General features: G+C 43.1%; 2 pseudogenes; both read left to right on the forward strand.

The window, feature by feature from the left end:
* The first annotated feature begins 4419 nt into the window (after positions 1–4419).
* Positions 4420–4587, forward strand: LOC121566432 (annotated as a pseudogene).
* Positions 4588–7203: 2616 nt separating this feature from the next.
* On the forward strand, positions 7204–7377 carry LOC121560731 (annotated as a pseudogene).
* Positions 7378–10838: the final 3461 nt, after the last annotated feature.

The raw sequence follows: 10838 nt of genomic DNA on the forward strand, positions 1-10838 counted from the left end.
TCAGAATGCGGGAGTCTACAGAAAGCTCAAACCTGCGGATTGGACCCTTGACTGCGATTCCGCTTTCGCCGGCCTTAAGGAGAAGCTCCTGAATTGTGTGGTCCTTAGCCATCCAGACTTTACTAAGCCCTTGGTTCTGTCCATTGATGCGTCTCTTGATGGCCTTGGGGCGGTTCTGTCCCAGATACCAGAAGGAGAAACGAAGGCACGCCCGATCGCCTTTGCCAGCAAGACCCTCACTGGCTCACAAAAGAGGTATCCTGCTCACCGACTGGAGTTCTTGGCGCTCAAATGGAGTGTTTGTGAAAAATTCAGCCACTGGTTGAAAGGCCACACTTTTACAGTGTGGACCGACAATAATCCTTTGACCTATATAATGACCAAACCAAAACTTGATGCTTGCGAACAGAGGTGGGTGGCAAAGCTTTCCCCCTACACCTTCAGTATCAAACACATTCCTGGGGTAAAGAACATTGTGGCAGATGCCCTGAGTAGAGATCCGTTTGCTAAATCAGTGAGCCAAAGGTTGATCAGTGAGCCCTATGGAAGTCTTTTGGCCGAGGCGGAGGGAACCAAAGAGGAGAAAGTCCAAGATCTCTTCCGGAGTAAGACCCAGTGTCTCCAGGCACTTGATGCAGGGTGCTGTGTAACTATGGACCCCACTCAAGACAGGCTGGCCAGCAGTCAAGAACCCTCTCATGTGAAATCTGCTTGTGAAGCTCATGTAGAGTGGGAAAGGGGAGCAGAGATAAGAGCAACACAGTTTCTCAATGTTCTTCCCCAGGCGGTGCCCTCAGAACAAGACATACTTCCAGCCCTCTCCATCGGCGAGCTGAGGCACAGCCAGGAAATAGATCCAGTTATCAGGGAAGTCCTGCCACTCATTCAGAGGGGTGAGCCACCACCTAGGCGAGGGAGGAGGAGGTTAGCTCTTATGACCCAGACACTGTGCAAGCAGTGGCATCATCTAAAAGTCCAGGACGGAGTCCTATATAGGGTAACCAAAGACCCATTAAGCAGAGAGAAGAGGTATCAGTTTGTGCTGCCTGCTAGCTTGAAGGCCAAAGCTCTCGCTGGTGTGCATGACTTCGCTGGGCATCAAGGGCAGGCTAGAACAGCACACCTCGCCCGACAGCGTTTCTTCTGGCCGCAAATGGGAAGAGACATCAAGGAATATGTGAAATGCTGCCAACGCTGTATCCTTGCAAAGACCCCTGAACCAGCTGCCCGAGCTCCCTTGGACTCTAAGCAAAGATCTGTCGATGTGTTAGTCATAACAGACCACTTTACAAAATTGGCTCATGCCTTTCCCTGCATAAACCAAACTGCAAAGCAAATAGCAAAGAAGTTATGGGATAACGTATTCTGCATCTACGGTTTCCCAGAGCGAATACATTCTGATCAAGGGGCCAATTTTGAAAGCAAACTCATAGCTGAACTCCTCAGCCTCACAGGGATTAAGAAAACGCACACAACAGCATACCATCCCATGGGAAATGGGCAAACCGAAAGGTTCAATAGGACACTTGGCAGTATGTTGCGTGCCCTACCCCTGACAGCTAAGCAACACTGGGTCCAACAGATACAGACTTTGACTTTTGCGTATAATGCCACCACTCATGAAACAACTGGATATCCTCCATTCTATTTGATGTATGGTCGAGTCCCCATACTCCCAGTAGACATGGTCTTCAAACAAGTCTTGAGGGATCCAGTCGTGGTGAATTATAAGACCTATGCAGAGAAACTGATGGCGAACCTCCATGTGGCTGCCGACATAGCTCAGCAGCATGCGAGGAAAGGACAGCAACATCAAGCTGATGGCTACAACAAGAGAGTTCGTGGAACCCACTTGAACGTTGGCGACCGAGTTTTGTTAGCTAATAAAGCAGAGAGAGGGAAGAGGAAGTTAGCGGATAAGTGGGAAGCCACTATGTATACCATCATAGACCGGAACCCTCAGACTCACGTTTACAAAGTCAGGGACGAAAGTGGGAAAACAAAAGTTGTTCATCGGAATTTGATGTTGGACGTGAGCTTCTTGCCCATGCCAGAACTAAGCGATGAAGAGACGAATGGAGCTGCCTCGGATGTGGCCAGTGAGTTTCAGCCTCCTTCTGTTGATGCTTTGAGTGGCCTAGCAGTAGATGCTTCTGAGGACCGTACATGTTTGTGGTTAAACGCATCCTCTGACTCTGAGTCTATTGGAGAAGCTGATGAGTCTGAGATGGAGAATGAGATGCCCCACTCTCTGTCCAGGAAGTCTGTTCAACTGACACCCACGAGAGCCCAGTCTAAAGAGGTCAGAGGCCAAGGGGAAAATGAATACTCACCTGTGAGAGACTTGTCGGATTCTAGTGACCCCCCTGATTTGCACATGACTGACACTGACTCTGTTGCCCCAATTGATGTTCCTGACTTAGATGAGACAGGGTCTTCGGACGTCAATTCACCTGTTACACTGATTGATAGTCAGATACCCCCTCAAGTACAAGGGTTTGAAAGTCAGGTTGTCAGAACACGTACTGGCAGGGTTGTTAAGGCAGTCGATCGCTTGATAGAGAACATGGTGCAAAAACCACTCACCAAGGGTTTTGTTACAGGAGTCAGAAGGTCACTGTCTTTCCGTTCTTTATTTTAGATATTTTTCTTTATTACCAGTAGTATGACCTGGGTCATGAGATGTTCATAATGGAGGGAAAGTGTTCCAAGATTTCATATGATGTATAAGGCATCATATTCACTAGAAGGGGCAGTAGCCTGATCAACTGCTGTTTTCTTTTAACTTACTTTGTAAGTAGCTTTATACGCTGTATATGGGAAATGGAGTCCCAGGGCTATCTTGGACCAAGTGGACAAGAGATTTATTCTATATGTTTTTGGTTATTTTCCACCCTTGAAGTGTGAAGGATTTTGGTGAAATTAAAGAGGGGTGAATGTAACAGGTCAAAGAATTACAGATTTTTGCAACCGTTCATTTTCTATTTTTTATTTTATTTTGTGAGTTGATTTCACCAAAATATTGTATTGTTCAGCATTTCGTGTAATCTACAGATATTGGGAGAGTTAGTTGTGTAAGTGCGCCCTCTAGAGTTGGTTTGGTTATATGCGGAGGGATGTCATGCTTTTCTCAGTCTGCATTGTATTCGGCTGGGAGAGGTATGTGTTCACTTCAGCGTGACATAAACTTGATATACCTGTTAGAACTAAAATGTTTCAGTGCACATAGTAACTTGTATGTATATTATATGATGAGTGTACGTACATTTAATCAAGCTGTGTCGTGAATTTAGCCATTTTTGAGAGTTGAGAAATTGCTAACTTAGCTAACCTCGTGTTCTGTTTAGCTGTAAGTTAGCAATCATCATTCTATCCTCTTGTGACGAAGCCCACGTTGTTCTTTTTATGTTAGGCGGATTCTGGTCGAGGGTAGAGTTTTGAACATTTTCTCTCTTTGATGTTGAACAGGTATGTATTCCCTATATCAGGTTAAAAATGTGTTCATTTAAAATGTTTTCATGTATTGATTAGTGTTTAATGGCACTGAAAAGCTCAAATGTGAAGGATTACATGTTGCTTCGTGCATATTACTGTATGTATTACCTATTTGAAAGATGGTTTATGTCATGTTGCACAGTATTAATGTAAAGGCTAAAAGCTCAGAGTTTTTGGCAGAGATAACATGAATATGACACATACATAAGATATACACCAGATGCAATGTTTATTTTCCAATGATGTTGTATTTTATTCCTTGTATTTTTGAATGTGATTATACTCAGTCTGCATTGTATTCGGCTGGGAGAGGCGGATTCTGGTCGAGGGTAGAGTTTTGAACATTTTCTCTCTTTGATGTTGAACAGATTGAGAGAGTTGTACACAATAAAGTGCCTTCAAGTACGCCAGTGTCTTGTCTTCAGTGCACCGGAACACAACGCAGTAGTCGGCAACGAGCAGAGCGCGCCGGCTACACTTGGAAAACGCGACGGTCGGTGGAACACTTGCGCCACCAAGTGGACAATTGCTTCAGTTCCCTTGTGGCATCAACGCTACCAGAGATATGTGATATAAGATCAAATGTTATGTCAATATTATTATCTCTAAATTGATTCCCCCACCCGTATTTCACATATTATTATTCCGATTTAGCTGTTAATCTGGATTTAATTTATAAACGCTTTCTGTCATTTCCGATTGGAGGTCAGATGACCACGTGACTTCCGATCCTACCAATTTGTTACTTTGTAACAGTCAAAAGTGGTTATTCCCAACGTTGATAAACTCCCCATCTATGGCAAGATTTTCTTTAAATCATTATCTTTGATATTTTGCGGACAGTTTACAGAGCTACGTTTTGTGTAAACGTCATCGAATATGACGTGCCCGAGAACGGCACCTTCCTCCCGAAAGCATTGCGGTATCGCTTCTCGGCCTTTTGGCTAAGATCAAGTGTAGTATCTGTTACCCCGTTTTTGTACAAAGGACCGAAGACAGCTTTTTTAACAAAGTGACTTTTTGACAGGCTTTTTATGTCTTAAAAATGTTTTACTTTGTTGAACCATTTATACACATTTTAAAATGGCTTTTATCAATTGGCTTTTACAGGAATGGGTACTTTTATGTAGAATTGTTTTATTGTTTTAAATAAACAACATGTACCTTTTAAATTTAATTGTAATGTAATGCTGGTTTTTATGCACTTTTATGCCGTTTTTATGTGTGTAAATGTATTTAAAAAATGTGAGCTGTTTTAAAGGAATTGTACAATAAAAACTTTTCCAAAAAAAAAAATCTGTTCTTATCTGTCGACAGGACTCTGGACAGGACTGACTGGTACGGACGAGCCTCTGGGGCGAGACTGAACAGAACCAAGACGGAGGCCCAATTTTTCGGACCATGGGCAGACTCAGACTTGACAGGACTACCACTGACAGTTAGAATGACAGACATAAGGGTTCTGGGAGTTAAATTTGACAGAGAGGGAGGTGGTAGTGGCAATTGGACCGGGACGTTAGGGACAGTTAGACAGAGACTAGGGTTTTGGGGACTGAGACAGCTGACTTTTGAGGGCAAGGTTTTAATCATCAAGGCTGTGATTTTACCTGTCCTTTTATTGATCAGTTCTGTTTTTATCCCCCCACGAAAAACTATTTTAGCTCTGGACCGGATGTTGTTTTATTTTTTGTGGGGAAGCAAGTGGGAGAGGCTGAGGAGGGAGATGGTAAAGAGGCCCAGGTTCAAGGGGGGGAAAGGCTTGCCTGACCTCTACTTGTTCCTGGGCAGCCGCTACACAGCGTTACATCTTACTCTTGCCACCTCCCCGGTCAACAACAAGACCCAGGCCCTCGCACGGTTCTGGCTGGGATCTTACCTCAGGTCTCTGAGGCTGATCCCAGTCGACCTGCGAGCCCCAGTCTCTTTCCTGCTCCCCACACACTATATACAGCTACAAAAGTTTTTAAGACATTTTAAACTGGAAAAGGAGCCTGTCACTGTTTTAACTAAACACCGCTCTCTTCTCTCTCTTGTGCAGGAACGGGAACCGGTGTGTCCAGTGCGCGGGCTTGCTATAGGCGAGCCCTCAACGGTTTGGCGCAACGTGTCCCATCCTGCTCTGCTGAATCGGCACCGTGACCTGTCCTGGATGGTCGCCCACGAGATCCTCCCGGTCAGGGCCGTTATGCACTCCCGGGGCATGGCGAGGACATCCGCGTGCCCCCGACCAGGTTGCGGCCAAGAAGAGTCGGTGAGGCACTTGCTCTGGGAGTGCAGAGCCGCATGGGACCTGTGGAAGGAAGCAGGCCCCCTGATCTCCCCACGTCTGCCAGCAGGGGAGGACCTAACGCCCCAGCTTGTGCTGTATGGGGTGGGTCGAAGGCCTATACCACCAAAGGCCTTCACACAACTCTGGCCCACCCTCACGTGTCTGAAGGATGCACTGTGGTCCTCCCGCAACCTGCTGGTGGGGAAACAGGTAGAGACCACCCCCCAGGCAGTGGCTTTGGTAGCCACGGAAGCCCTGGGGTGGTACGAACGACAGGGGGCCTCGACCCCAGGCGAAGGGTCCCCCACAACACCCAAGGTCCCGGCGGCCACGGCCTGACAGCGCTGCGGCGCCTAGGGCGATGCGCCTAGGGGAGGAGTCTCCTCTGGGCCCCGACGGACGGGTACGGAGTCGTTTCAGGAAGAGCAGGAGGAGGCTTTTTTGATAAGGACTCACCCCGTTTTTGTACAAAGGACCGAAGACAGCTTTTTTAACAAAGTGACTTTTTGACAGGCTTTTTATGTCTTAAAATTGTTTTTACTTTGTTAAAACATTTATGCACATTTTAAATGGCTTTTACTAAATTGGCTTTTACAGGAATGGGTACTTTTATATAGGATTGTTTTATTGTTTTAAATAAACAACATGTACCTTTTAAAATGTAACTGTAATGTAATGCTGGTTTTAATGCACTTGATGCCGCTTTTATGTGTATAAATGTATTTAAAAAATGTGAGCTGTTTTAAAGGAATTGACAAATAAAAACTTTTCCAAAAGAAAAAAAATCTGTTCTTATCAGTAACAACAAAGGCCTTCACACAACTCTGGCCCACCCTCACATGTCTGAAGGACGCACTGTGGTCCTCCCGCAACCTGCTGGTAGGGAAACAGGTTGAGACCACCCCCCAGGCAGTGGCTTTGGTAGCCACGGAAGCCCTGGGGTGGTACGAACGACAGGGGGCCTCGACCCCAGGCGAAGGGTCCCCCACAACACCCAAGGTCCCGGCGGCCACGGCCTGACAGCGCTGCGGCGCCTAGGGCGATGCGCCTAGGGGAGGAGTCTCCTCTGGGCCCCGACGGACGGGTACGGAGTCGTTTCAGGAAGAGCAGGAGGAGGCTTTTTCGATAAGGACTCACCCCGTTTTTGTACAAAGGACCGAAGACAGCTTTTTTAACAAAGTGACTTTTTGACAGGCTTTTTATGTCTTAAAATTGTTTTTACTTTGTTAAATACTTTATGCACATTTTAAATGGCTTTTAGTAATCGGCTTTTACAAGACTAGGTACTTTTATGTAGGATTGTTTTATTGTTTTAAATAAACAACATGTACCTTTTTTAATTTAATTGTAATGTAATGCTGGTTTTTATGCACTTGATGCCTTTTTTATGTGTGTAAATGTATTTCAAAAGTGAGCTGTTTTAAAGGAAATGTACAATAAAAACTTTTCCAAAAGAAAAATCTGTTCTTATCAGTTTAATATCTGATACGTCCCCTATCTGGGGACCATATATTAAATTGATTTTTGGAACAGGGAGATGGAATAGGGGCTTGCTCCGTCCACTCCACGCATCGACCTGGTATTGCAGTACCTCCAGGAACGGTGCACCCGCTGTCATTGTAAAGATAAAGCAGGCAAAGACAACAGAATTGCTTTGTTATATTCCACTAGGATCACGATGTATTTTATATTTTCCACGTTTGACCATCTTCATCTCAATGTCAATGATGGCTGAAAGTAATGGTGAAGTCAGTCACTGTTATATTGACTATGATAGCTGATGTGAATGGTGCGTTAATCATCTAATCAAATCAATGTTTATTCGTCACATGCACAGGATACAGGGGTGTAAATGGTACAGTGATAATGCTTTAAAGATAATGCTTTAAAAAATCTTGGCATAGATTGGGAGTTTATCAATGTTGGGAATAACCACTTTTGACTGTTACAAAGTAACACATTTGTAGGTTCGTAAGTCACGTGGTCATCTGCCCTCCAATCGGAAATGACAGAAAGCGTTTATAAATTAAATCCAGATTAACAGCTAAATCGGAATAATAATATATGAAATACGGGTGGGGGAATCAATTTGGAGATAATAATATTGACATAACATTTGATCTTATATCAAATATCTCTGGTAGCGTTGATGCCACAAGGGAACTGAGCAATTGTCCACTTGGTGGCGCAAGTGTTCACTGACCGTCGCATTTGAATGTTGAACCACTTGACTTCCATACATCATCAACGCAAATAATATGAACAATAAAAATAGCCTGTTTTTATTTTACATGTCTGTAGAGCCTTGTACGATAAGACCCACGGTGAAGAGGCCTTCATAAAGTTGCCGTCCTAAATTACTAGAGGCCAAACTTCAAAGATGTCCATGGCACTGGACTGCAGTAAGAGCTAGGCCTACAGTGCGGCCTACGGAGCGGTCCTGGTGTATGGTCCTGGCTGCCTAAATGTTTCCTCCACATAATAAACTGTACAAACATGGCACTTTAGAGGGTTGCTTTTACAATTAGCCTTACTGAGTCACTACAACAAACTTCCTATCATGGACATAAAATGCCAGTAGGCCTAATGAAGATACCGTATATGTAAGTTACTTAGTTGGTGTCTTGTGAATCAACTGGTATGCGCATCAGGGTTTAATATTTCCCCGGTGTTTTACAAATGTTCCATCCCGAGAATAAATCACTCTTCTCCCGGGTAACCCGGTATTTTCCGCCAAAACCGGAAGTGTCATTCAAAAACATTATAATGCTTATAAATGTCTGGATTTGATTAGAGCTTTGATCAGCATGAAAATACAAACCTGATGCTACCTGAGCCTGATCAGACATATATTAAATACATTTTATAATACATTTTACAAATCCAAATCCCAGATGAAGAATAAGAAACTATTTCAAAGCATAGTACATGTAATGTTAGCCAAGTACAATGTAATTACTAGTTGTTACACAGGATTTAGCTAGTTAAAATGAAGTGTATCTTTAGGAGTACTTGTAATTAATGTGTACTGTACATTACCCATCCTGACATCCTGGCCCTCAATTTAAAGCTTGTGGAAGTGACATCCAAGTGCGAGAATAAATACACTAGCACACCACAGAGTATCTGTATAAGAAAATCATTCAGAGCACACTGTGCTGCCAATCACGGTGTAAGGTGCGACATTTTGCTGGTGTGGAGAGCTCGTTAGAGGATAGAGGAAGCTTGCATTGAAGAGCTGGTCATCGTGTTATGACCTGCATTATCAGAATTAGGCCCACATAATTATACCTACGGAGGAGCGACTTCTATGGAGGAACTTTGAATGTCTGAACTTCAGAGTTGGTTTAACGTTGGACCAGAGCAGATGTTAGCTAGCTAGCTAACAACCTTGTTTGTGCAGTGTAGCACTATAATTAAAAACAGGTCTTACCTTTTTGTCGTTAATAAATCCAATGTGAAACGTGGTGACTATAGTATCCTTAACTAGCATTGAAAAAGTTCATCCATTCTTCTCAAATTAAACATATCTCCCTAATTTCTGAATCATGCTTGTAACGTTGTCAGTAGGATACAGTAACCTATGCTTCAGAGGGGAGGAGCAGGTAGTTTCCACACGCACACCCACTGGCAAGGTTTCCATTCCAGCTGGCAGGCAGAAACTGGAATACGTTTCTAGAGTGAGCTTTGTTGCGATTTTGTGGGACTGGAGAAAAATACCCGGAAAGTAAAATAAGGTTATTACCTGGATTACATGCTTTTAAAATAACTGCTGTTCCTGAAAAGTATAGAACACTTTAGTTTCGGTTCTTTTTATGTTATTTTTCAGTTCTGTTCCCTGAACCGGTTCCAACCCTAGAGAAATTATTTGGATGTAGGTCATGCTTAGCCTAATAAACTATAAAGGGAAATAAATTGCTACAGTTTACACTTTTTTTAGTAATTTAATGAAATGTTGTAATCTGATCTCGGAATGCACGGACCGTTAGTAGTGGGGGAACAGGAAGTTCCGGGCAGGCGGGCACCATTCTTCACAATAAAGAAAGCGTCTGAACTGTGCAGTCAAGAAGATAACATTTGTGTCCGTTTCTATTTATTATTAGAGGTATGTCATAGCACGTTTAAACTTTCTAATGTCGAAAGAACATACCATGCTAGGTAACACATCCGTTAAGGTATTATCACGTTTGGTAAAGGTTTGATGTGTTATTTTTGTGTCAAACCAAGTGAAGAATGTGATAAAAACTATTTTACAAGTCACATAGCTAGAGACTTTGGGTTTGTCTGAGTGAATGTACATAATTTTCTCATGGTAATTTCATAAATAATCAATTTATTTAAGATTTCTGTGTTCGTTTAGCATATTATTGGTTTTGTGTAAAATTCCCAAGTTGGTAAAATGGCGGCTACTCTCGGTCAGCGTCAACGGACTTCAGTGAGGACAGTGCGGGTGCATCAGATAGAGACAATTTCACGGTCGGACTACTGTTTTGAAGCAGAATGTAATGATTATCAGTTTTCTACATGTGTACTGATAGACACATTCTGTTGTTTCTGTCTTTATCAATAAATGTTGCTATGGTGTGAACAGGAAATACAATTGGTTTTTGATTGAAGTAATACAGTGAAGACAAGGTTTAAGGAAATTAGCACATAGTGCTGTCTAAAACAAACTGTAACCTTGTACTAAATGGATTTTGAGTCATTTATGCATTCATCTTATTAGGGATTTATTATTCTCCTAAACTAATGGGATGACTAACTTAGAAAGAATGCAGTCTTGACTGGGCTAATGTAGGCTGTGACACCTGGCAGGCTGTGATTGATGTGAAGAGAAGATAAGGATTGTGTCTTCAAATGCTAGACTATAATAGTTCATTGTGATTTATGAGTCTTCCTTTGACATGGGAATGATGTCTAAGGGAGCTGGCTCTTCTCACTATGATAGGTTGTTATGATAATCTTGTGCCTGGATTAAGTGTGTAACAAATGGCGCCGAAGAGATGAGACCAACCCACTGCATCAACGGATTGGCTGAAAAAGTTTAAACCACGCTCAAGTCTTTACTCTAATT

Source organism: Coregonus clupeaformis, unplaced genomic scaffold (genome assembly GCF_020615455.1).
Source record: "Coregonus clupeaformis isolate EN_2021a unplaced genomic scaffold, ASM2061545v1 scaf0784, whole genome shotgun sequence".
In the NCBI taxonomy this organism is placed as follows: Eukaryota; Metazoa; Chordata; class Actinopteri; order Salmoniformes; family Salmonidae; genus Coregonus; species Coregonus clupeaformis.